The 25,562-nt window shown below is 49.6% G+C and overlaps 1 protein-coding gene across 1 annotated transcript in view; it reads left to right on the forward strand.

The window, feature by feature from the left end:
- The window catches only part of RAI14 (retinoic acid induced 14), a 126,377-nt gene that overhangs the window by 20,835 nt on the left and 79,980 nt on the right, over positions 1 to 25,562 (forward strand). The window lies entirely within an intron of this gene.

Genomic DNA, 25,562 nt, shown 5'->3' on the forward strand with positions numbered 1-25,562 from the left:
CTCCTTTTGGCCGAAGCCTAGCTCCTGAGGTTACATCATGACAGTAACTCACTGCCCTTTTGATAAGACCCAGACCAGAGGAGATGCTTGTGGGGTGATGGCAGAATCTTGTCTGGCTGGAAGGAAGTTAGAGCTAGCAAGGTTTTCCGGGGGGAAGCTGGCCTCATCGGCTCCTCCTTCAGGTAAGCTGGCCGACACTCGGAATGGGCCGCGACTTGGCCAGAGTCAGCCAGCTAGCCTCGGGCTGGTGGGCCCCTCGGGCTTCTGACGCCTTCGCCCCTCGCCCCTGCAGCTCCCCTGGGAGACGCCCCACACACCTCCTCAGCTGCCGGCCACATGGTACGAGAGCCTCCAGGTCTCGTTTGGCTTTCTGCTGAGAAGGAAAAGGCAGTTAAATGGAAAATGTTGCCCAGCTGAGTGGATATGGGCTTGAAAGACGTGTGACCTGGTTAACAAATGTCTTTCCCCTTCCAAGGGAATTTGGGTAGCTTCCATGTATACAGGTTGAGATTATTTTAGCCAAATTTAATCAGTCTAGCATTCCGTGGTCCATGAACAGGGGCAGGGGGAAATGCTAGGCACGTAAACTTTTGGGTTAAGACATCACAAACTGTGGCCATGGGGAGTGTGTTGCCGAGTTCTAGTTTTTAAATAAAAACTGAACTATTTCCACGATGTATTCACATCGCAGTAATAACACTGTTAAAAGCTTCTAGGATTTGGCAGCAGAAAGGTTGTGCATTTGGCAGCCTGTGCTAGGAGCAGAAATGGGTGTGGAGCGAGCTTCGGGGAGGGAGCAAAGGAAACAGGTGTCACGGGGCCAGAAAATGTCAGGCGGCTCCCCCAGCTCATCCCCCATTGCCGCGCAGAGCCACGCCACTGGACCCCGCTAAATGGAAGCAATGAAAACGAAAAGGCAAACCATTTCCAACCCCAGTTTGTTCTTGAGCCACGTGGTAAGAGTGACCGTTACGGAGTGTTTACCACCCGTCAGCTGCTCTGCCACGCTCTTTGGTGAAATCATGGAATGCTGCCACGACCTTATGTGGTAGGTCTTCTTGTCGGGCCCATTCCGCAGATGGGGAAACTGAGACCTCGGAAGGAAAGCACAGTCACTTGCCTGGCTCCTCAGAGCTCTGAATCGTGCAGCCAGCCCGTTTTTGTGCCAGAGGAGCCTGTTTCTGGAGCCCACATTTCCTGAAAGAGGACATTTGGCTGGGGATCTGATTTCATGAAGCAGGACAATCAATACAGGCAGCAGTTTGGAAAGGTGACTCGGGGCCCAGGTGTGTGGCCTTGGGCACATCCCTTCCCTTTCCTGGACCACAGGTCTGTCCCCCGAAAAATGGAGAAAACAGTAGCTTTACGATGTTGCTGTGAAGGTTAAATGTGCTCATATATGTGAAACACACATCTCAGAACCTGGCAGTCAGGAGGTGCTTGGTCCATGTTTATTCCTTTCTTTGAATGGGGAATCCCACGGTGAAAAGTGGGATCTGACCCTGGCTGGGTGGCTCAGTTGGTTAGAACGTTGCCCCGATAGGCCAAGGTTGCGAGTTTGATCCCCCATCAGGGCGCTTATGAGAATCAACCAATGAATGCATTACTAAGTGGAAAGACAAACTGATGATTCTCCCTCTCTCTCTCTCTCTCTCTCTCTCTCTCTCTCTCTCTATCTTTCTCTCCCCTCCCCCGACCCCGAAATCAGTTTCAAAAGGGGGATTGGAAAAGGGTATGTGTGGTCCAGAGGGCAGACTAATCCGATGACAGCGGCCGCCTCTGAGGAGGGAGCGGGGAGCTGGGGATGGGTGGAGGGAGGAGACTTGCCTTTCAGCGCGTGCCTTGGGATCGGAATATTTCTGTTGCGAGAAAAATAACTAACTTTGTATTCAGTTAGATGAGTCAGACGATGATCCTTTTGACTGAAAGCGAGGGGTCTCTCACAGCGTGAGCCCGAGCCGCCAGCCGCCACATTTCCCTGCTGTCTCTGTGTGAGGCGGAGCGGAGAGGCTGGAAGAAAGGGCCCTTTGTGTTTCCGGGGGGTAGGAAGAAGGGACGGCAGATCGTGTTCGTCCTCTCGTGAAGAGAAGGCAGGTGACCCACGGCTGCGATCGCGTTTCAGCCTGCCTGTGTCTGGGAGGTCCGCCGCCCGATGGGCCGCTGGCCATCCAGAGCAAAACCCAGGAGTGAAACAGGACCAAAGTGGCCCGAGGGAGCCCCCCTGCCCCCTCTGCGGATGGGCCTAAGGTCACTCTGCTCCTCCAGGACCATCATGCAGGTAGAGACTTATCTCATCATCCTTTCTGGAACAGTGGACTCAGGTGGCCACCCCATCAAGGTCGGGTGTATGCGAGGGTTGTAGGGGAATGCACCTGGTTCTGTGGACTGTGGTGAGATAATGTCACTGTCTAGTTACTTGAACCCCTGGATGTATTTGGGAGCCCGCAGATAACCCGCAGAGGCCAAAGAGAGCTGTGGAGCTAAATACTCGTCCTTCTACCGTGGGCGACATTTTTCAGCTCCCCTTTATGACTTCATTCCGGGCACCCTTAAACGTGGGGTGGATGCGGGAGAGGGTGCAGGAGATATGTGAAGTGTGGTTCTTTCCGTGAAGAAGCTCATAAACTGAAGTGGGAGGAGAAACATTACATGCAAAGATATATATATAGCTGAGGCAAAATACAAATGGTGTGGAACTTTGGATGTTCAAGGGACCTTCGGGGTGAGATAAACCGGTCGTGAAATCGAGGGGTCGGGATGGCCAATGCTGTAGACTTGCAGAGAAGCACGCATCACTGGGAATGGGGACGTTTGGGAGAGCTTTGCCCACAGAGGTTCTCCCACGCAGAGGGTGGGTGGGATGGGGAGGGAGAGCAGGAGAGGGGGAGGGGAGGGTAATACCGGGGAGCCGGCTGTGTAGCACAGTGGGTGCCTGCCTTAAAACACCGCCCTTGACATTGTGTGGTGGCACGGCAGGGGCCCAGGAGAGTGCCCGTAGTGTGGCTCTGAGTGTTTTCATAACAATGCTATAAATATTTCATCCTCGCTTTAAAAACAGACCTACTTGACTTTCCTGCTTAGAAAATGAGCTAAATCATCATCATTTATGTCTTTTATGACTGTCGTTTGAAAGTGACTTCCTTACCTCTTTAAATATTTGCAGCAGCTCGTGCGTGGGTCCACAGGGAAAAACAGGCTGTCGTCACGGGAGACGAGGCCAAGGAGGCTGCTGGGGTTTCCCTCTGCTAGTGACACGCGCGGGCTCCCGGAATTCCACTGTAAATGCCAGTTCTGGGTGCCCTGGGTGGTGGGGGTGGAGGCGGAGGGCTGGCACGCGGGGCCGAAGGACCTTTGTGGCAGATCTTGAGATCTGCCTCTCAGACGTGACCGAGGCCTTCAGAGTGTCTTTTGTGGGGTGTGTGTTTAATTTCATGAAAGATTTGTTTCCAGTTATGTTTCCCATTGAAATAGGGAAGCGCTGGGCATTCCATAAAGAAGGAGTCCAGGCAGCCAGTTCAAAATAGCTGGCTGCAGGAGAGATGGACGTTGGGGGGGGGGGGGTTCTTTACGTGGCAGGTACTAACGATTGTGGCCTTTGGCCAGAGTGCGCACACCCCGCGGATCTTGAGGAACCAGGTGCGACCTGCTCAGGCAGGAGCTTGAATTTCTTGCCTGTTGAGAGAACAGTTCTCATGAAGGTCGATAATCGGCATCTCTGCCAAGGTATTTTTTTAAAGGAGTTTTTTTTTAAGGAGTTACCCATGCCCAAGACTCCCTCCCCCACTGCACACATGCCAGAAAGAAAAAAAAGAAAGAAAACAGCGAGTATTTAAAGTCCAAGCCTCCCTGGTGTGTTCTCGTGCAAGGCTAAGCCTCTGTGTGATGGACACATAACTTACAGATGCATCAGAGGTGACCTTTTCTGGGTGGAGGTATGAGCCTCGTAAACTTCTGGAGAGGAATTCGGTCAGGTCTGTGTCATGCGGCATATTTTCCAGGACTTGTCAGCCTTTCTGCAATGGGGGATCTGTTTGCTGCCTGGTTTCACCTTGTCTTGGTTTCTTAGGGCCACCGTAAACACAGCGAGAGGCTTCCACAACAGAAATGTATCGTCTCGCAGTCCTGGGGGCCAGAAGTCTGGGATCGAGGTGTTGGCAGGGTGGGTCCTCAGGGAAGGGGGGAATCTGTTCCATGCCTCCCCTTGCGTCTGGTGGTTTGCTGGCAACCTCTGGCGGGTGGACGCACTAGCCGGATCTCTGCTTTCCTCTCCACGTGGTGTTCTCCGTGTGCGCCTGTCTTCAAACTTCCCCTTTTCGGAGAGACACCAGTCCTACTGCCTTAGGGTCCTACCCACTCTAATGACCTCATTTTAACTCGATCGCGGTTGTAAAACCCCTGCCCCCACATCAGGGCATATCTGGAGAGGGTAAGACTTCAGCCTATCTGGTTTCCTGGGGCAGGGGCACAGTTCGACCTGAAACAGGGCTCCGTGCCTCCCGTGAGAGGACAGCTTCTGCGCAGCTCCGGCCCGTCCTCTGAGCATGCTCGCTGATAGACCTCAGCTCCACGGCACCGGTGTCTGCTGGACATTTCCAGTGTCTAATAGAGGGAGGCCAGAGTACCCCAGTTGTCTAGTGGGTGACACTGCCTTCTACATAGTAGTAACAGCAGGAGTAAACACGTATGGATCCCGGACCTGCTGCCCCAGAAATAAGAAGAGTTTTCTTCGATGGAATGTTTACTGTGTGCCATGCGCCCCACTAAGCTTGTTGTGTGCGCTTTATCAGGTGATGCTCACGAGACTCTCTCCAGGAAGGAATATTGTTATTATAGCAGTTGCAGAGGAAGAAATTAAGGTCCAGGGAAGTTAAGCCGTTTGGCCAAAGTCACACAGTTGATACGTGGCAGAGAGCTTTTCCTTGACACCAGAAGTGCAAGGGACTTCTCAACTGCTGCACAAACTTGCTGGCACCGGACACTCACGTTCCTAAATCCAAAGCTTCAAACTATGTAAAACAAATTCTGTCCCATTGTCCCAAGGGTAAGGACCCACACGATGATCGCACATCGCGGTGAGCACTCTCCATAGTGGCGAGGCTCACGGACATGGGTGTCCTTCCCCCGTGGCAGGGGAGGGTCTGGGAGACCCTGGGGTGGTTTGTGTCCTGAGAGGCAGGTGCGCTTCAGACCTCATTGTTTAAGTGAGGGGGAACCACCGCCCCTTCTGCTCTTCCACCGGAGCTGCCGGGACATCCGTCTCTGAATGGAGCCCCACTGCTGGTCAGCGGGATCACGGCTGCTCTCTAGTCGCCCCAGGAATTCTTGGTTAAGCCTGATGCCATTCCAGCTGCAGCCGGAGACCAGTGTGAAACCCAGAACCCGGCGCTCGGAGCTGGGGACATCTGATCACCTACGCCGCACTGAGTCATCTAGGTCACTCCTTCTTATCTCTTTATTCTGGATTAATTACCTAATCATTGCAAACTATTGTTGACGCAGGTGATTTTTGTTTTGACAAATGCTTGTATGTAACTTCTCCTTGGGAGTGAAATGGGAATTGCTTCTGAACTTACTCTGTGGCGATTTTCAGCTGGATTTCCACCCGCAGAGCTGTGCTATACGGAGGTGGTAGTTTTCGCTGATGTGGCAGCAGGTGTCAGCATTAGCCAAAGGCCAGGTGGGGCGATAAAGGTGGCGATAGTGACTAGCTTTGACTTTTTTACGTTTGCATCCCTAGCTCCTTTTAAACAAGGGAAGTCAGTGTATTCTGAGCAACTTAATTATCCAGGTCTAACAGGAGTTTGTATCACATTAATGAAACTATTTTCACTTTTTGGAAAGCACTACCTGAAAAGATTTTGTCTTCTGTTTTCTCAGGAGGGCAGGGGATCTGATGGTCTTTCCTCCCTGTTCCCTCCGCGGCTGTCCAAGGGGCTGGCTGCTCGGGAAGTGCCGTGATTTGTAACATGGGGCTAGAAGAAGAAAAAGGTCAAGGAAGCGCATCTCCTCCTTGGGTGGGTTTATTCTCTGATGGGTTTCCCGAAGCCGAGATGGTTCTGTGGCCGTGTGTCAACCTTGGGCTGCGTCTGTGGAGGATTTTTTCCGTGGAGTCAGTGTGGACTCACGGAGCGGTCCGTCCTTCGAAGGGCTGTTCCGGGATGGAGAAGCTGCAAGCTCCTCCTGTGAGGTCCCGATGGGCGTGTTTATTAAGATACAGGATACACGGTTATATAACAACATGCCCTGAAATCAGGTAAGATAGAAGTTGTTTGCTTCTCAAGTCAAAGTTTCGAGCACGCCAGGGCCAGCGGGCCAGCACCGCTCCACAGGTTCGCCCGGGGAGCCAGGTCCCCTGAACGTGACTTTCTGCTGCTCTCCAGAGCTGCCCTGGGGAGTGTCGTGGCCGGTCGCCACTGTGGCCTTTATGAGTTTGTAATGAAGCTAATCCAAATGGAGGTGTTCTATAACTGTGAAGTGCACACCAGTTTTCAAGTATTTAACACACAGAAAAGAGTGTAAAAGATCTTAATATTTTATAACTACACATTACAGTGTTAATGTTCTGGACATACTGGATTAAATATATTAAAATTAATTTCACGTGTTTCTTTCAACTTTGTTAGCGTGGCTACTAGAAACTACAAAACAAATTAAGTTTTGTATTAAAAATCTTTTTTCACAGCACTTCGTTAGGGTGTAGTTCATGGTCATGTATTCTGCATTTTGAGCCTTACGGAACCAGAAAGAGAGAAAATGAAACACAAGCATCTTCCTTTTCAAAGGATGTGACCCTGAAGGTGCACAAATCATTGCTGTCAACATGGAGCTGACTTGAACTTAGTCACATGCCCCCACCTAGCTGCAAGGGAGGCAGGGAAACCTTTTCTCTAACTGGCAGCTGCGAAACCAGATAAGTCTCAAAGGGGAAGGAGAAAGAAGATGATCCCAGTGTTACGGATTAAATTGCCATCCTTCCCCCCCTCAGATATATTGAAGTCCTAACCCCTAGAACTTCAGAATGTGACTGATTTTTAGAAGTAGGGTCTCTATAGAGATAATCAAATTAAAATGAGGGCATTACGGTGGGCTCTAATCCCGTAAGACCCGTGTCCCTATAAAAGGTGGAAATTTGGACACAGAGTGGTCATGCACAGAGGGAAAACTATGCGAAGAGACAAGGAGAACATAGTGTGAAGGTTAAGGCAGAGATCCAGGTGATGCATCGATAAGCCAAGGAACTCCAAAACTGCCAGTAAACCAGCAGAAGCTAGAAGCCACACGGAACAGTTTCTTCCTCACAGTCCTCAGAAGGAACCAACCCTTCTGACACCTTGATCCTGGGCTTCTAGCCTCCAGAGGAGTGAGGCAGTGGTTCTGTTGTTTTGCCCACCCAGTTTCTAGGACTGTATTGTGGCAGCCCTAGGACGCGAATACCCTCGGCCACGGGCAGTTGCACAACGAGTCTCATCTGCGCATTGGACGATAAAGATGGGCCAGTGGTTAGTTGTGATTGCTGCTATCCCAGAAGTGAATTTTGGCCGCTATTTGCCCAACTCCCCATTGTCTTCCTGGTGGATGCCTGTTGCCACATGCTGTCTAAGGTGGAGTTAAATGCCTTGTTCATGTTAGAAACGGACGCTGCTCCTGAGTGACCAGCTGGTGACATTAGGTTATCAGCGAGCCTTTTTCCTTTTCGTCCAGAAACATGTTGGGTGCCCGGTTTGAGGAGATGTGGGGTCCACACCATTTACAGTCGTCACTCTGGGGTTGCTTGCATGGATGGGAACTGTCATGACTTGACCCCACACCTTCATGGGGAGTTTGGGAGCGATTCGCATCTTTCCAAGCGGACCGCGCTTCAGTCGTCATCCTCTGGGGTCTGGTTATAGTTGGCCCATGATAGCCTTTCTCAGCCCTGCCTTCTGTGCCGTCCCAGTTCTCTCCCTTCTTATCTGTGTGATACTGGGCAAGTTACATAATCGCTTTCATCTTTGATTTTTCTCATCTGCAAACCAGGGTGGGGCCAGCCCTCTCCTACAGCGTTATCATAAGGGTGAGGAGAAAACCTGGCACACAGTAACTTCGCAGCGGTAGCTAAGGATATCTGTTACACCAGTGGCTTGCACGGGGCCTGGCATTAGTAGGTCTTCGTTAGTATGTAATGAATGAATGAATGGTCTCAGAAAGTTCACCGTGTAGTTGAGACTGTGATTGACGTGCGTGAACCCGTGAAAGTGGTACAAGGCTTTTGTCAGTCAAAACAGAGTCAGGAGTCGGGGTGATAAATACCGTGGGAGTTTAAAGAGGGCTTCCGAGGAACCTTGAGTTTGGGGCTGGACCTTCTTGATGGGGTAGGTTAGGATTCTCAGAGGAAACCAGCACTGGTGAGTGGAAGACCAGAGTTGGAGGTGGGGGTGAGGAGACCCAGCGTAAAGGGACGTGCTCGCGAGAAAGTACTGGAAAAGAAAGTTAGACGGGAGGAACGGACTTCCGCGCAGCGTTGAAAGCTGGCGTGGACGGGGCAGGGGGAGCTGGAGAAGGAAGGAGCTGTGAAGATGGTTGGGTTTGTGGCAGGAGGCGGCTTCAGGACTCGGGGCAGAGAAGGGCTAGGCCTCCGGCCAGGGCTGGGGCGTGGCCGCTGCGGCAGGGAAGGATGGGTGGGTGTGGGGTGAAGAGCGGGGAGGAAGTCTAGATTCCTGTTGATACAGGGGCCACGCCCGCCCTGGGCACGCCAGCCCGAGGAAGTGCCCTTCATCTCCTGGGAAATCTGCTGTGGAGCGCTCATGATCGCGCTTGCCTCTCACTGGGCGCCTTGGTGAGAAGAGACATTTAGGAAACTTGAGAGGAAAAAAGTGAGAATCTATTTGCTTGAGAAAGAATGTTCAGAGGATGTATGTTTTCTTAATATTCACATGCATTTCTGTGCCAGGCATTATTTTAAACAATTTAACAGATTGTAATGTATTTATTCCTATTGGAGAGGTACACCAGTCTTATCCCCATTTTACAGAGGAGAAGACTGTTGACAGAGGAGCTTGCTATGTTAGCTTGCCATCACTGTTGTGACAGACTATTAACAATGTAGATAGATGGGCTGGCTTAACCAACAGAAACGGATTGTCTGACTGTTCTGGAGGATGGACGTCACAGGCCCATTGGGCAGGGGGTCAGAGGGCTGGGAGGGAGGGCCTGCTCCACGCCCCCCTCCTCGCTCCGGTGGTTGGCCGGAAATCTCTGGAGGTCCTTGGCTTATGGCTGCATCCCCTGATCTCCGCCTTCATCCTCACAGGGCACTCACCCGTGGGGACTTCTCTGCCCGAATTACCCCTTTTTACAGGGACACCAGTCGTATGGGATTGGGGCCCACCTTTCTCCAGAATAACTTTATCTTAACTGATTACATCTACATGACCTTGTTTCTAAACAGAGTTGCATCTGACGTCCTGGAGGTTAGGGCTTCACGTGTGAGTCGTGGGAGGACACATTTCAACCTGGGACTCTTGTCCAGATCACAAAGGTGAAGGAGGAGCCAGGACTAGTGCCGCGGACTCTGGCTGCAGAAGTCAGGCCTTCGCCACGTGACTGTGATTGCTGGTGTGCACAGGTGTGTGCTGGGCGAGATACAAAACAGGGTTCCAGCCAGCCGCATAAATTGGATTTCAAATTCTCCTTTCCAAAATTTCCAGTGGCAACGGGACAGATGATTATCGCTGGTAAACTTTGACCAAAGCAGCTTCAGCAAAGCCGGAGCCAGATCCACCAGCGTGGGCTGGAAGGCCGTTGGTGCCTGAGATAAGAGCAGGGCGGGGAATGTGGAAGGTAAAGCAGTTAGACCTGTTCTGGGGAGAGAAGGACCTGGAATGCAAATCGGGACCTGACCCTTCAGGAATGTGTGTATTGTTTTCTGTTTTCGAAGTAACAAAGGGCATGACTCAGGCTAGGTTGGCCGTGCTTCTGAAGGCTCGGGGCACAGCTGTCCCCTGAGTGGTGGTTCTGGCGCTGGAACTGGTCTTAGGACATTGGCCGTGCGTGGGTGCTGTGTGAAGAGCTGAATAGCTGGAAGGCGGGGTGTTTTGTACGCTCTGGTGAGGGTTCACCAAGCAAGAGAGTGCTGGGAGTCTGGTGCCGTGGATTCCTGCCCTGTCCTGTGTCTTTGGAGAACAGCCCTGCCCTCGCACCGCTGGGAGCCCGTGGTGGGTTTAGGTGGCGGGTGGCAGTCTGGGTCACGGTGGGCAGGATGAGATCGCTGTCCCTGCTCTGTCCGCAGCATTCAGAACCGGCACGGGGTTGCATGAATGACTGAGAGCAGCACGAAACACCGACAGACCACAGCCACTCCCTCATCCCTCCGCCCCCTGCGCAGTTTCTACTCCTTTCCTCCCATCGTGGGCAGAGGGGCTTTCGAGGGGGGGTTCCTTTAGGATGTCTGACTGTCCCCTTGGCCACGTTTGACTGTGTTCTGTCACATTAATGCGCATTGTTGGGGGGCCTGGCTTATCGTGGGGGGCCCGCCTGTGTACTTGTTTGTACTGGGCAGGTAGTTCGTATCTGTGGCTCGTTAGCTCCAGAGGTTGGAGAGCCGTGCTAACCAGACCAGTCATGAACTTAGACCTGGTGTAGGCTGATGAGCTAGCCTGTGTTCCATGGGCAAAAATTACCTAAATTCAGACCCAACTTACTGACCGACATCTGTGTCTCTCTGTTGTGAAAGAGCCTGAAGGTCACTGATCAAGGACACAGCCACTCCCCACGGGAAACAAAACAGTGGTAGGTCCTGGTCAGGAGGGGACAGCGGTTTCGGCCTCCTGTGAAGGCTGCGATAATGTCATTATGATATAGTTTTTAACCTTTGTGAGCCAGTTAGCCAGAGTGTGTCAGAACTTCTGGACAATTTGCTCCTCGCTGGGGAAGAATTCTCCAGAATGGTCAAGTTAGCCTTCAGAACAGATGGGTGGTCTCAGTTTATGACCTTGGTGAATGTTCCTTGTGTTCCAGGTTCACATCTTGCACCACTTTACCACAGACCTGTGTTATGCAAACAATACTGTTGGGTGAGCCACTCTTACCACAAGTGTTACCAAAAAATAGCCAGCGTAAGGGAAGCTAGGTGAAGAAAATAATCTTAAAGAGGAAGTTTCTGTAGTATTATTTATATTATTAAAAAATGGAGGCTAACTCATATTGTGGAGGGATAGGCCAATGAATGATGTTATACCCATGGAGAGAATGTTCTAGAGTCATTAAAAATGTTAAGCTTAAAAATTATGCAGCAGCTGGGAAAGTGCATATACTAAATTAAGTGGAGAGACATTCAAGTTACAAAATTACATTGCATTTATAATTACAATTATTGAAAAGCAAATGCATGTGCTACATACCAACACTCTCCGTGGAGGGGTACTGAGGAAATAAGGATGGGCAGACTCTCTAAGGGCATTATTCACTATGTTGACACTTTTAAATATGTAAAAACCAGAAACCACTGCAGTGTGTGGTAAAAAAATTGGCATTATTACAAAATCATTAAAAATGCTGCAGACGTCTCTTAAAGAAAGCGGTGTCATTTATTATTATTATTATTAAATAATAAAAGCAAGTTCTAAACACATTTGTGATGTTTAAAGTTTTTATAAATGCTTTCTTCTTCCTAGAAAAAAATTCTAGAAGATATAAACAGGGATTAGAGGTCTCCAAGGGCAAATCCAAGTTGTTGTGGTGCCTTCAGTTTACACGGAAACGTAGAGGAATCCTTCTTTTAAAAATACCAAAAGATTTTACTTGGCAAATGTTGCAAAAAAAGAAAAATGGGAGCAACATGTTGCAAGGCTGTGGAAGGGACCCATGCCGGTGGAGGGGCGCTGAGGTTTAAGCATCGGGAGCTTGGGGTCAGGCAGCCCTGGAGGCCTTGTTGCACCTTCTGACCCGGAAGTAGGGGGTGACTCCCACCTGCGGCATTTAGCGTGTCTCGGATCCAGTAGTTACTTTTCAGGTTCAGCTAAGGAGCTGATGGGGTTTCAAGTCCCATGAGTTGCCCGCGTGAACATGGTTCTTAGGAGAACCTGTAGTGATTCTTTTTTTGACCTCATTTAGGTACATTTCTCTTTCTTCTAGTTCAGTCATTCTCCAAGTGCGATGCCTGGACCATCCGCATCCTAGGTCCTTGTTAGAAATGCAGATTCTTGGGCCCCTTCAGAGTCATCTAACCAGAAACTCTGGGAGTAGGGATCAGCAAAGCCCCTCACCCCAAGCGATTCTAGTGCAAGCTGAAGTGTGAGGTTGGCTTTGCGCTGTAGTTGTCAACCTTCCCTGTATGTATGTGATAGTTGCCCGGCAAGCTTTTCCAACTGCTGATGACTAAGATCCACCCCAGAAATTCTTGATCCTCTTGTTATCAAACTCAAGGGCTTTGCCTCTTGAGGTGATCTATTCAAGAATGAGACATAGTTGTCTCAAGGTAGTTTCATTTACTCGGAGCAAGTAAAGGAGTCAGGAAATTCATATCTAAAGCTTTGTCTCCAAAAGGGAGGCGTAGCCATTACTTGTATAGACTACTTGGTCAATTGCATGTTGATTTCCTTGCAGTGTGAGCTGCACTTAGCAGGTTGGGTTTCTGTCAAGCTTATCCTGTTTACAGCTGGTCTGCAAAATACTGTGCTATGTTTTAACATGTAGCACAAACAGCATTTAGTAAGAGTGGCCCAACCTTGAGGCCCTTGTCCTATCTAACACTGAGAGAATGTGCGTTGCCACTTCAGTGAAGCATTTATAGGTACAGCACTTTCAGTTAACAATGGAGAGCTGGACACATGAACACACACACCCATCAGTGTGTTTTGTCTTATTGCCTTTCCTAAACTCCACCAGGGAATCAGTATCCGGAATCACTTCCTTGGCTGGGCAGGTGGGCAGTGTTTTGTGCACGGAATCCAGAAACTGTCCCCTAAGAGTTAAGATCATGCATTGGCCAAGCTCAAATTCTGTGTGCTCCGCTTACTGCCTCTAACCTCCCTGCGCCTCTCTTTCCTGTTCAGTCAAATGGGGGTTTTAGGAAAGTCCCTCCTTCCTAGAATACTGTGTGGATTAAATACAATAAAAATGCTCAAGATACTCACTTCCCTTTCCCAAATAGTTTAAAATTCTGTTCCCAGTTGTAGACCTCATCTATCAAGTATCATTTTTTAAAAAAACGATTTCTTTCATTTTTGTATTCCGTAAGCGGAATTTTAGAAATGTGTCAGATAATGAAGAAGTGATTTTTAGCTCCCTGTGGCCTGACCGCAGGGTTTGTTCATTGCCTGGTTCACATTCCAGGTGAAGTCAGACCTGCCTCCTGCGAGGGTAGGACAGGGACAGGACGGACTCGTGCTTCCCGGTGCCACCTGCACGTGTCGGGGGTGGGGGGAGGGGCGGGGGGCGCTTGAAATGTGGCTAGAGCGAGTAGGGGACTGGATTTTAGATTTTATTTATTTTAATACATTTAAACATTAAAATGGGTACTTTGTTCAAATATTGGATATGTGCAAACTTGAAACAACTCGACTATGTGAATTTATTTTTCCAAGCGTAAATTTTGTAGAATCTAAACCCGTGTTGCCTCAGAACTGAGATGTGACGTGAGGATACAGGATTTTGAACACTTGGTATGAAAGAAGAATGCAGAATATCCTGTTAGTAGCTTTCGTGTTGATTGCATGCTGAAATGATAAGATTTCGGTTGTGTTGGGTTCTGTAAACTATTATAAATAATTTCATCTTTTAAATATGGCTATTAGAAAATAGAAAATGTGCGTTGAATTGTATTTCTTTTGAATAGTGATGTCAGATCCTATCGTGAAGATAAACACAATTGAGAAAGTAAAGTTCACATCTGTAAGACCGAAAGTGAAGTCACCTCATCCATATCTTTACACTAGCTAGCTAGCAGCTCACTTAAATTCACTTTGTGGGGCCAGTTTCTGGCCAGTTTCCTTCTTCTGGTGTTTGCAAACAAGCTCAATTTGAATAAGTGGTATCCTACTGTATTTGAATACATTTTTTTGCTCCTTGAACTGAAGGGAAATTTGAGCTGTAGCTGCTGGTTTAACAACACTGATTTCATTATGGAGCATCTCAGTGAAGTACATATTTTTTAATGCTGTGATTTTGGCTTTTGTGTGTGTTTTTTTTCTGCATGTTCTTGTAGCATAGGAATGTAATTGTTCTGTCCCACTGTTTTTCTCTGTCCATACAAGGGAGTTACCATTCCTGGAACTCAGATTTAGAACCACTTCCTTTTTTTTGTAATGCACTTTTTAAAAAGGGACTTGACCCCTGCATAATTCATACTTTTCCTTGAAATGTTAAATCACTCACTTCAGTAGCCTTGGCTTTAGATGACCCATGGAATGTGGAAAGTTACTCATTAAACCGAGTAGAGCAAAAATTTCTTATAAAGTAAACATAAATAGAATGTCACTTAAGGATTATTTTCTGCCTTTATATGGTTTTTCTTGTATTTGGTGGACCCTTAACTCAGAACATCACAGGCTGAGTAATGGAATTGAGGCTGATAATTTAGACACTCGTGTAGACATTTGAAAGACGACACCTGAGCCGTGGAGTTCGGGACTTGGGGAAGACATTTTTCATTTGGGAAGGACATTGCATTGGTGTGGGGCCTGTGGCACAGTGATGCTCTGTCACCAGGTGCTGCGGGCCTTTTCTGCCCGGTCTGTGCAGTTCACTCTTTGTACCTGGCTCCTGTTACACCTGGAGTGTTTTTCTCAGCTTGAAAGGCCAGGTTATCTGTGCCATCTCACGGGCACAGAAGTAAGGCTTGTGCCCCCGCTGCACACGTGGTCCTTTGACCTTGAACTTGGTAGTGTGATTGCATTTCATGAGAAATATCCTCTTTCCTCTCCAGAAAAGCTTTTCATTTTCTTAATAGGAGGCAGTAACTCAATCAAGACCTCCAGCTCTCGGTGACACTCCGTCCCCATCAGTTATAACATATTAAGACATGATAAATATGTAGAACACGAGGCCAGGCAGGCAGAGAGGCTGGCTCAGCGTTTTACTGTTTCTTTGGGGTGGTGTCGAGACTTGGCAGACGACTTTGTGCACAGAACAACAGGCTGCATTGACTGATCTCAGCTCTGCCAATTACGCAGGTGAGACTCCTGCAAGTCAGTGCCCCTCCCCGGGTTTCCACGTGGGGAAAGAAAGATGCTGTTGAACCATTGGTGAAGCTGTAAAGGGCTGTGTTTCCTGTTCAGGTCTCTTTCCAGCCCCTTGTGCCCCCTCTGTGTCCCCTGGCAATCGCTCCTTAAGAGAGCCTACGTTTATTTGTGCTGGGGTTGCGCAGAGCCCCCTGGGCATCTGGAAAGAGAATGAGAGTTTTCGTTTTCATAGAGGTGTGTTCAAGTCTCCCCCAGTTCCGAATCAGAATGTGTCCTCCTCTTCCTCTTGCCCAGGAAGGTTTCTGATAATCTGTACTAATTAAGAACAAATAGAGAGGAAAGAATGTGATCCTATTGTCTAGAGTGATTATAATGACCTTCCCTTGAAATGTGCAAGTTTTTTTTTTCGAGTTTCCTTAAGTACAAAGCAGGGCTGTAGACAGGAAACCTCCGTCTCTGGCCTCTCCTAGGGGAACATCAAGGCTTTGAAAAATGGTGAAAGGAGAAAGAAAGTGAGATGGGGCGGGAAGAGAAAAAGAGAAAAGGAGAAAGAAAAGGGTCTTTTGTGTTGTATGTGGCTCCTGTATTTAGGAATTTGAATTTCTTTCCAAAGTGGCTTAAGGGAGGGTTATCTTGTCAAGAAATGAGGTAGTATAAACGCTAAGCGGCCTCCTGAGTTTTATCTATGTGGAATTGAAGATATAATTTCATACACACGCCGCCTCAGTTGCAGGCCAGTTCCCCTGCTGGGGCGTGCAAGAGGCAACCTGTTGATGTTTCTCTCACACATGGATGCTTCTCTCCCTCTTTGCTAAGTTTGAATAAATACAGTCTTCAAACGTATATATACTCATTCAACCATATTTTAGTCATACAAGAGCTAAGTGGAAGAAACATGTTTTTAAGAAGTTCGCAGGATTTTGACTACAAACACGGTCCGCTGCTAAGCAAGTACTTCTCTTCCCAGTTGTCAAAACAAAATGAAACTTCAGTTTATTAACATATTTCATAGGTGGTAGGTATCTTTGGATTTAGACACTTGGGTGTTTTTGCCAAGTTGCAACGGTGGAAATATCAGTAGCTTTAAAAGAAAAAAACAACGGTGATAAATTTTTCTTTCTGTTAGAACTGTGGAGGCTGGGACCGAATATAAAAGACCATTATGCCGCAGATAAAATTGGATGCTGAGAGCGTGCCTGCGGCTGTTGGCAGAGTGGGGAAGGCACCAGGTGTTAGACCTGCGGAGCCAGACGAGACCTCGGTTCAGCAATCTCTGCACTTAATTTCTGGCTAGGAAAGGATTCAGAGCCAGCACTCAGACGGTGAGGGAAAGTCCATCAGAAAGCTGCAGAGGTAGAAGTGAGCGTTGGAGACGTGGGCTTGGGAAACAAGCTGCAGAAGAAGGCAGAAGAAGGGCCGTTGGAGCTCAGGAGGGAGAGGAAGGGGAGGGCGAGGTGCCTGGGGGAAGAAGGGTCGGCGGGGGGGAGGCTTGGGCATGCTCCCTGAAGGTGGGGCACCCCGGATCCTCCATCCTCAGGCTTTGAAGGGTGGGAGTTTAGGAGGTGGTCCATTAGTCGCTGCAGCTGGTCCTGGTGTCAGCCGTGGCTTCGCTTGTCCGGTTCTGCTGCTGTCCTGGGCCTGGAGCTGGAACACAGCTGTGGCCTGGGTGTTATCCCTGAAGGCTGGTGCTGAAGGGAGGGGCTGTACAAGGGCCCAAAGGGAGTGGATGAGGCCGCTCTTTGTACCCTGGTTCCTCCTCCATGGGGTTGGTGGCATGACTAGCAACATGCTAGGGGAAGAAAGGTCGGGGGTCTAAACTGCAGGACCAGTGGCATGTTCAGGGAGGAAAGGTCACCCTGGGGGTCAGGTTCTGTTTTCCAGTTTTGCCCGTTGCTAGGAACCCGGGGCTTTCCACCCTGGCGACCTTCCCTACTGGCCTGTCGTCCTTGCTGGGCTCGCGTCTGTCCAACGGCCCGCCACAGAGCTACGTAGTGAAAACATTGCCGATCAAACCATGGTGGGACCATCATTCACACAGAGATTTAATTTTTAAAGTCATCTTTCCAAGTCAGTGCTTTCTGAGTGTCAGTTTCACACAGGATGGGTTTTCCTCGTATTTCTGAGTTTTGGAGGGTTCTCTTTCTCCTCTGTGGATTAAAAAAAAAGCACACAAATCTTCACCCCTCTCATGTAGGGCAGTTATTTTTAACTCCCACTGTATGTTAAAATTGCCAGCATTACTTTATCAAAAACAAACCTATGATTGTTCCTCAATCCGCCTGCCCCCAAACCAGCTGAACCCCAGTTTCTGGAGTGGAGCAGGGGCGGTGTTTTTCAGGCTCCTGGGGAGATGGACCTGAGCAAAAACTGCTTCCGGGGTCGCAGGCCATCACGGAGCGGGAGGCAGTGCTGCAGGCGCGCCAGGTCATGGGGGCATCGGAATGGACTCCCTGGTCTTCCTCCCGCCCCTGCCCTGCAGATGACCAGTGCGAAAAGCTGGTCTTCAGACTGCCCTGGAGAAAGGCAGTGCAGTTTAAAGCCTACATTTAAACGACGTTTGGATTATTTTCCAGTGGTCATTTGCAGGTCTCAAGCTGTTCAGGCAAATAGCTTCTGTCTTAGACTAGGGGCATTGAATTTGGCCTTGGTGGAGAAATGCCTCCTTACTCACCAGTTGTAAGTTGCTAGAGCTGCCGTAACAGAGTACAGTAAGCTCCCAAGTAACACCATTGCTGGTCTCCGCTCCTTTAAGTGAAGCAAAGTGTAATGAAACCATTTCCCCCCTCTCCAGGCTAGTGGATACAGTCAATGTTATAATGAAATGATGAAACCGTGATGAACTAAGCCTTATCCCGGGACCCTCTGTACTGCACACGGGATGGCTCCGGACAACAGAACCGAGCTGTCTCCCGGTTCTGGAGGCTGCAGTCCGATGTCTAGGTGTGGCCGGGCCCGTCTCTGAAACCCGTCCCCCCTGCTTCGCAGCTCCTGGCTGTGGGCCGGCAGCCTTCCGCAGTCTCTGGTTTCCAGATGCATCGCTCCAGTCCTCTGTCTTCACGGGACCGCCTTCCCTCCGTGTGTCTGTCCCTCCCCAAGTTCACTCTCCCAATAAGGACAGCGGTCATACTGGGTCAGGGCCCGCTCTACTGACCTCTTTTTTTTTAAAGATTTTATTTATTTATCTTTAGAGAGGGAAGGGAGGGAGAAAGAGAGAGAGAGAGAGGAACATCAATGTGGGGTTGCTGGGGGTCATGGCCTGCAACCCAGGCATGTGCCCTGACTGGGAATCAAACCTGCGACACTTTGGTTTGCAGCCCGAGCTCAATCCACAGAGCTACGCCAGCCAGGGCTACTGACCTCTTTTGAACTCAGTTACCTTATAAAGACCCTGTTTCCAAAGAAGGTCACCTTCGGTGGTACTGGAAATTCAGCCCTCAGTATGCCTTTTATTTTTTAAGAGAACTTAATTTAAACCACAGCACCAGTACACGAAGAAGTGTCTGCCTTTAATAGGTTTATTCCATCCTTTCACTCATTGTGCTCAGAGGGTTTAGTTCTTCAGTCATAAAGACATCAGGTTGCACATGCGTCCGAGTCACTTTCCTCTGGGGAGAGGTCCTGCCGGATACAGGCAGTCGTGAGTAGCCCCTCTGCGGTGGGTGGAAGTGAGGCTCTTCCACAGGGTCGAGAGGAAAGCATCCCAAGGACCCCGGCCCTGGAGGTGGTGTTAGGGAGCTTGGTTTATTGGGGGGTAATAAGTAGGTGCTGCCCCCTGGGTTTTCAGTGTCCCATCTCCTTCCATCCTGTCATGGAAAAGGTCCAGCCTTGCTCCCAGCAAGGCCAACACAGCAGCCAGCGTCCAGAGTTCCTGCTCCAGAAACAGCCCAGCATCCGGCCAGCTTGGCGTGTGTTTCCGGCTGCAGTCCACTGCTGCGCTGTGGTGCTCGGGCTCCCCCCCTGGAGCACTGCACGGGCCTTGCCTGGCCGTGGGCCACGGGGCTGCGGGGGCATGCGGCCCTGGAGAGAACTGTGTGGGCATCGTGCAGGTGCAGGTCATCAGGAGAGAAGAGAGGGAGGGGGAGAGAGAGATAGAGAGAGGCAGCTTCTTTGTTCCCCTAGGATTATGTTGCTTGGGCTTAGCACAGACCAGGTGCCTTTTCAAAATGGCAGGCAGCTTCCCGCACTTTTGCGGACTTTGCACAGGTTTGCACCCCCAGTGAGACTGACAGGCCTGTGCGGCCCGGCACCTCCCTCTGGGTCCCCAGCAATCCGGCCCTGGAGGAGTGTCGATCCCTTTGGCGGAGAAATGCTGTAATTCTCTGGAGAGCGCAAAGCTGTAGCTTCCTGGTGAAGCAAACAGGCTTAGGCTCCCCAGTGTATTAAACTCCATGTCTCATTCCCATTTGCTCCCCTTTCCCATCGATAATCTAGTTGAAGGCCGGCGGGAACACCTCCACCGCCGCCACCTCACCAGGTTTTCTCAGCGTCAGCCTGGGCAGACTAGCAAATGAAATCAGAGCCCTCCATCAGTCCCGGAGTTCCCTCATCTATCACGGGTTTGTCCTTAGGTCGCCCTTGGCTCCGGAACTGCTAGGATGGTAGAGTGTAAGTAACCCGCGGGGTCCCTCCATAGGTTTGTTTGGAGAGCAGAAACGTTGCAATGGTCAGGGAAACGGGAGTACACAGTGGTGGACTTCCCCTTGTTACCAAGCATAGCGCCTTTCTGTAGCTTCACTTTAATCTGCCAAGAAAAGCGCATCCACCCACAGGCTAAAGGCCTTCACCGGATAGCAGGCAACCTCCCGGGAGCCCTGGCCGAGCACCACCGGGCGCAAAGGAGCACAAGGAATGCTGACGCGTGGCCTGGCTGGTAAAGTGAGACTGAAAAATTCGAGAACCATCATTCTAAAGCTTTCTCTAAGGACACGGGCTGATTTTTTTTTCTGGTCATATTTGTTCATGCATTGGAAGTGGCTGGTTAGAGCACTTGGTTGTTCAGTTCATAACTGGTTTGGCAGTTCCTTTGTGGCAGAGGTCCCCTTGGTGTCTTCCCATGGGGCAGGCCCTCCGACAGAAGTCGGCCTCGGCGTGAGGGGGAACTTCCATGTCTCTTGCTGCTTCAGGGTGGACAGCCTGTCTCCAAGTCCCTGGGCTCAGGAATTTGCTGAGACGGCCAAGTTGGACGGAAGACTAGATTTCCGTGTTTCCCGAACTTGATTGTTGATAAGGATCACCTAGGGTGCTCGCTGAAAACCGGGATCCCCAGCTCCTCTCCCCGGAGATTCTGGTTCAGTAGGTCTGGGCGGAGCCTGGGAATCTGTATTTCCTCGAGGAGCTCCCCTGCCGTGCCCCCACCACCCATCCCACGTGGGTGGTTCTTGCTCATGAAGGAGCCTGAGACACGCTGCACTCACACGCTTCTCCTCGCCAGCGTTCTCCTCTCTGTTCTTCTTCGTAATGGAATGCCTTGTTTAAAATTTGGGATGCGCATATGCAGCTAAAAGGCCACACTGCCCAGCTTATTTTGAGCTGGCTTTGCCTGTGTGACCAGGTCCTGGTCAATGAGAAGTGACGAGCGGGACTGGGGAAAGGCTCCATAAAGGGGCCTTGTCAATCAATCTGCTGAAAGCTGCTCCTGTTTTGCCTGTTCGATCTTTATTTTTTTTTGCCTGCCCAGGAGGAGGATGTTTAGCGATCCCCTGCCATTTGGGGCCCTGGTGGATCTTAAAGATGGAAGCTTGTGTTAGGTTGGGGGGGACAGACGGAAGGAGCCCCAGTCTCAGCTGTCCTTGGGGCTGTCCTGTCCGCTCTGGACTGACTCCTCTCAGGCTCTGTTTGTGCGCAGGGACTTACAGCTCGTGGAAGCAAGCCGCTGTTACTTGGGGTTTCCGTGTATCTGCAGTTGAACTTATCTCTCATGGATGTATCTCTAAATTTGGGATGGTGTGGGTATCTATTAAGCTAAAATCGTTTTCCTGATTTTTCAATGTCTTCAAGGTGGAGTTCTGAACCTATACCCTACCTCCCTTCTCCCAGGGAAAAGGAAACGTTGGGAGTTGGTGTCTGAGGACCCAAGGGGCAGGAACGCATCCCTTGATGGAGGACTGGGTTGAGTGGCATTTGTGACCTTAATGCCTCAAGGTGATGGAAGGAGAGCTGAGTGAGAAGTGTAGGGATGGGAGGGAAGCCAGACAGGTCTTTCCATTTCCTACTTGCCAGGCTGTCTGTTGAGGGGGTTCCGTTGCGATGACGTGTTGAACGTGCTTTGCAGACCGTAAAATGCCTGACCTGTGCTGCTCACTGAGCACGTAGCTGTGTACAGGATGTTGTTTCAGGTGCTTTAGAGGAGTTTCCCCAAGTGCCACTGATGGGTGTCAGTGAGTGCCATGAGCAAGAAACGTTTTCTTGTGTCAGCTCTGTTTGGGAAAATGTCCTATTGAGCAAAATAAATAGGTTTCTTTATTATGGGACTGCCCGGTGCCCTTAACGTGCTGATAATGCACATTGTACATAAGAAAGGGAAGGTCGTATGGGGTTGGAGAGGCATGCCGCATAGTACGGACTTTTTGCTACACAGCCCTTGGCTGTGCGTCTCGAGGAACATAAGCTTGGAGAAGTATGGCTTTATGGGGGAAATCATGTCAATGTGTAAGTATACGTGTTTAGTACCTACTCGATGCAGTATTCTGGTCCACACTCAAAATGGGACACGTGGTCTTGTCTTTATGGAGCCTGCTCTTCTCATTGGGCGTATAGGACATTGGTATGTGAAAAAAATTAATATTCAGGACAAAATTTAAGTGCCGAATAAGTGATATAAAGTGCATGTGTTAAAGGTTTGGAGCAAAGCACAATCCCTGCAAGACAGGTGTAAGATGAATGGAATAAAGGGTTTTCTGAGCACCTTCAGCGAGTGCCTCAGAAGACGGTGGGGTGAGCAGGGCCCTGCGCTTGTCCTCCGAGAGTCTGTGACGTGGGGGTGACGACGGTGTGGGTCGGGACGAGGGAAATGATGACGTGGCGTGCTAGCGGAGGACGAAGACAGCTAGCAGGAGCTGGAGGAAGAAAACCTTTTCACACCCAAAGGAGGGGTTTAGGGAGGGGAAAGAAAGCCCCACTAAAGGAAGGACCCTGCAAGATGGGCAGAATTCCAAGAGAGAAGGAATTGAAGTCATTCTTTTTTTTTTTTAATCTTCATCCGAGGACATTTTTTTTCATGGCTTTTAGAGAGAGGGGAAGGGGGAGAGAGAGAAACTTTGATGCAAGAGAGAAGCATCAACCTGTTGCTTCCTGTATGCATCAGGACTGGGGAACCATACGCACCCAGGTGGGGATCATACCTACCCAGAGTGGGTATTAAACCAGCAGCTAGGTATGTGCCCAGCCCAGGAATGCAACCTGCAACCTTCTTGTTATGGGACGATCCTCCATCCAACTGAGCCTCCCTGGCCAAGGTAGATCGAGGCCATTGCTAATCAAGTCCCCTCGAGCCTTCTTGAGGGTATGGTGGTGGAAAGCATAGGGTGCGCCCGTGTGGTCCACTCTGTGTGGAGCAAGGTGGTCATTGGGGAAAATAGGGGAGAAAAGTGACTTGGTAACACCTGGGGTCATGACTCCTGGGATGAAGTGACTGTGCTTAATTCCATAGGCACTGGGGAATCACCATCAGCTCTTGAGTAAGTACCTGCCCCGGTGCTTGACTTTTGGAAGTGGAATGTAGGGTGACATCAACATTATTAAGTCTGGCAGTGGGTAGAACGGGTTAGCAGGTCGTTATTGAGGTGAGAAGGAAGGAAGAACCCAAAGAAAAGAGATCAAACGTGGGTAGAACGGTGGAGGTAGATTCAAGAGGCACGCTGGAAGTAGACTCGGAAACTCTTGGATGCCCAGAGTCAAGAGAAAGAAGATAAAAGATCCCAGGAGATGGGGGCAGGTGGTGAGAGGAGGAGGAGAGGTTGAGCAGGAGAGGGCAGGAGAGGGTTTGCCGTGGTTTATGCCTTTAGGAAGGGGCAGGAAGCACAGCCTTTGGGGCTCATGTGCTGCCAGCTCTGTAGTCAGCGTGGCCCTGAGAGCTGGTGAACCTGAGACCCCCGCTGCCACTGTTTCTGTGAGCGGTAGTGAGAGGCTTACTTGAATGCATTGTGTTTTGAAAATAACATGAATATGCAGACACTGCAAAGACAGCTTTTCTAACACTGGCATTCAGAACCCAAAACGTCGACAAAGAAAGACCTTCAGGCCGACTCCTTTTTGCATTGGGGATCTGATGAATGCACAGTTTTAGATGGTTTTTCGTCTTCTCTAGGTGGCGTTTCCTGAGCTAACCCTGCTAGTCCAATCCATACTTCTCTGTTTGATTTTTTATTTTCTCTTTGAGTGATGGGTTATAGTTCTGTTAAAACTGTGTTTAAATTCTTCAAGTAGATTTCTCAGTTTCAACTAGAAGGGCTCCGTTATCAAATTTCTTACTGTTTTTAAGCATCCAAAATAAGTCATTTTAGATTTCTGTGCAAAGTCTTTTGCTCTTCAACAAGTTCTTTAGAATAGTTTTTTAAAGTCACAGTAAACAACAGTGAGATTTACAAAAATAATTTCAAATATTTAGAGACGCAACCATGTGAATGGGACACTGGGTTCTTTGGGGTGGGGAAGTAAGGGTCCTTTGGGGCGTATGCAATTAGGTATGTACTATGCGTATGTCTTCTGTGGGGCATTCCAGCGAAGGAGACAGTGATTTTTCTATTTGATTTTTAGGCCTCAGTGGTTCCACTCCTTGCTGGACTCAAGATCCTATGGTGACTGAGAGCCTGTGTTCCCACCAGTGAGAAATACTGGCCTAGCTATAATGATTGGACAGGACAGGAAGCAAGAATACCCAGTTTTAGATTCCAGTAATGTATGATGATAACTCAGCCTCTTTTGTTGTGTACAAGAGCAGGAATTTTTAATATGCAATTAAAAATACTCTGTCCAAACACCTTCCTGGCATTGTCAGACTTTCTTAGCCCCAGAAATGTGTTTTTCCTGTGCTGTTTCTGTCCACCTCTCTGATCAGGGGCATTTGCTGATGAAGATTAGAACTGCTGCAACCCAACCTGTAAAACCACAGCTGTGCTGAAAGAATAAATGTGAAAGGCCAGTCAGCCCCCAGCCATCAAAGTGGGGGTGGGCCGGTGAAGGGGAATTCAGCCCCACGCAAGTTCTCCTGACAACTCCCTATGAGAGTGTTGATATGTTCGGGGGTCAGGCCTATTTGGGTTAACCAAAGATACAAGAGGATTTAAAAACTGTAAAAGTACTTTTTAAATATTAACCCAGGTATTGTAATAGGTGCTTATATATCGTGTGTCTACCTCTGCAATGAAGGAGGAATTATCCCCATTTTACGGAAGAAACTGAGGCTCAGTGAAATTAAAACTTCTCTTCAAGGTCACATGGCTAGTAGTAGGTGGCAGAGCTGGGGTGTGACTCCAGTCCTGTCTAATTCAGATGTCCTCATCTCTGCGTCACATCAGCAAAGCACCATAGTTTTACCTGCCAAACAGCCTGCGAACTGCCTTTCACTGTCCTGAGCGTACTGCCGGGTGCGGGCAGCAAGCACGTCTCGCCGGCATTGGCCTTCCTGCTTCTACTATTGCTCCCAGCCCCTAGAGTGGTCACGTGTCACTCCTGTGCTCAGAGTCCTCTCTGGCTTCCCACCCCAGGCAGTCTCCAAGCCCCTCACTCATAGTCCTCTGATCTGCTCTGCTCCAGGCTCCCTGGCGGTGCCCCGAGCCCAGCCAGCCCACCGCAGCCTCGGGGCTTCCCCCGCTGTTCCCAGCCGGGAACACCCTTCTCCAGGCCTCTGCCGGGCCCTCCTCCTTCAGGGGCTCTGCTCTGCGTCACCTAGAAAGGTCTTCCGGGATGCACCTGCCTCCCTGTAGAGTTTCACGCTCCCGTCGTCACTCCTAGTTCTAGCCTCACTTCACCTTTTAAAATGTTTCTCTTCTGGATACCATACCTTCTTATTCAGATGCATATATAGTTATGTGACCTGTTCTACCCGCTGGAGCAGCAGCACTGTGAGGACATAGGCTGTGGCTGGTGCCCCGCCGAATGCCCAGCCTGGCGTGTAACAGGTGCTCAGTAAGCCTTCGCTGAGTGAATGGGAACGTGGGTGAGTGAATCGCTGTTCCTTTGGTTGTAGATTAGGGACTAGTTATCATCAGTCTTACCAGAATTCTTACAAGACCAGACACTTGAAAGGAAATGAGAATTTACAAAAAGAGGATTGATTTCCTGGCAGAAATGTATGTGCTTGTATGCTGTGCTTGGGGAGCTGCGGTCCAGTTGGAGAAAAACAGCCATGTTTCCTGTACTCTAGGAATTTGAAATCTCTGAAGAGCCCTGACCTTCGAAAAGGCC

Source organism: Phyllostomus hastatus, unplaced genomic scaffold (assembly GCF_019186645.2).
Source record: "Phyllostomus hastatus isolate PE091 unplaced genomic scaffold, TTU_PhHast_1.1 phas_contig_58, whole genome shotgun sequence".
Taxonomy (NCBI): Eukaryota; Metazoa; Chordata; class Mammalia; order Chiroptera; family Phyllostomidae; genus Phyllostomus; species Phyllostomus hastatus.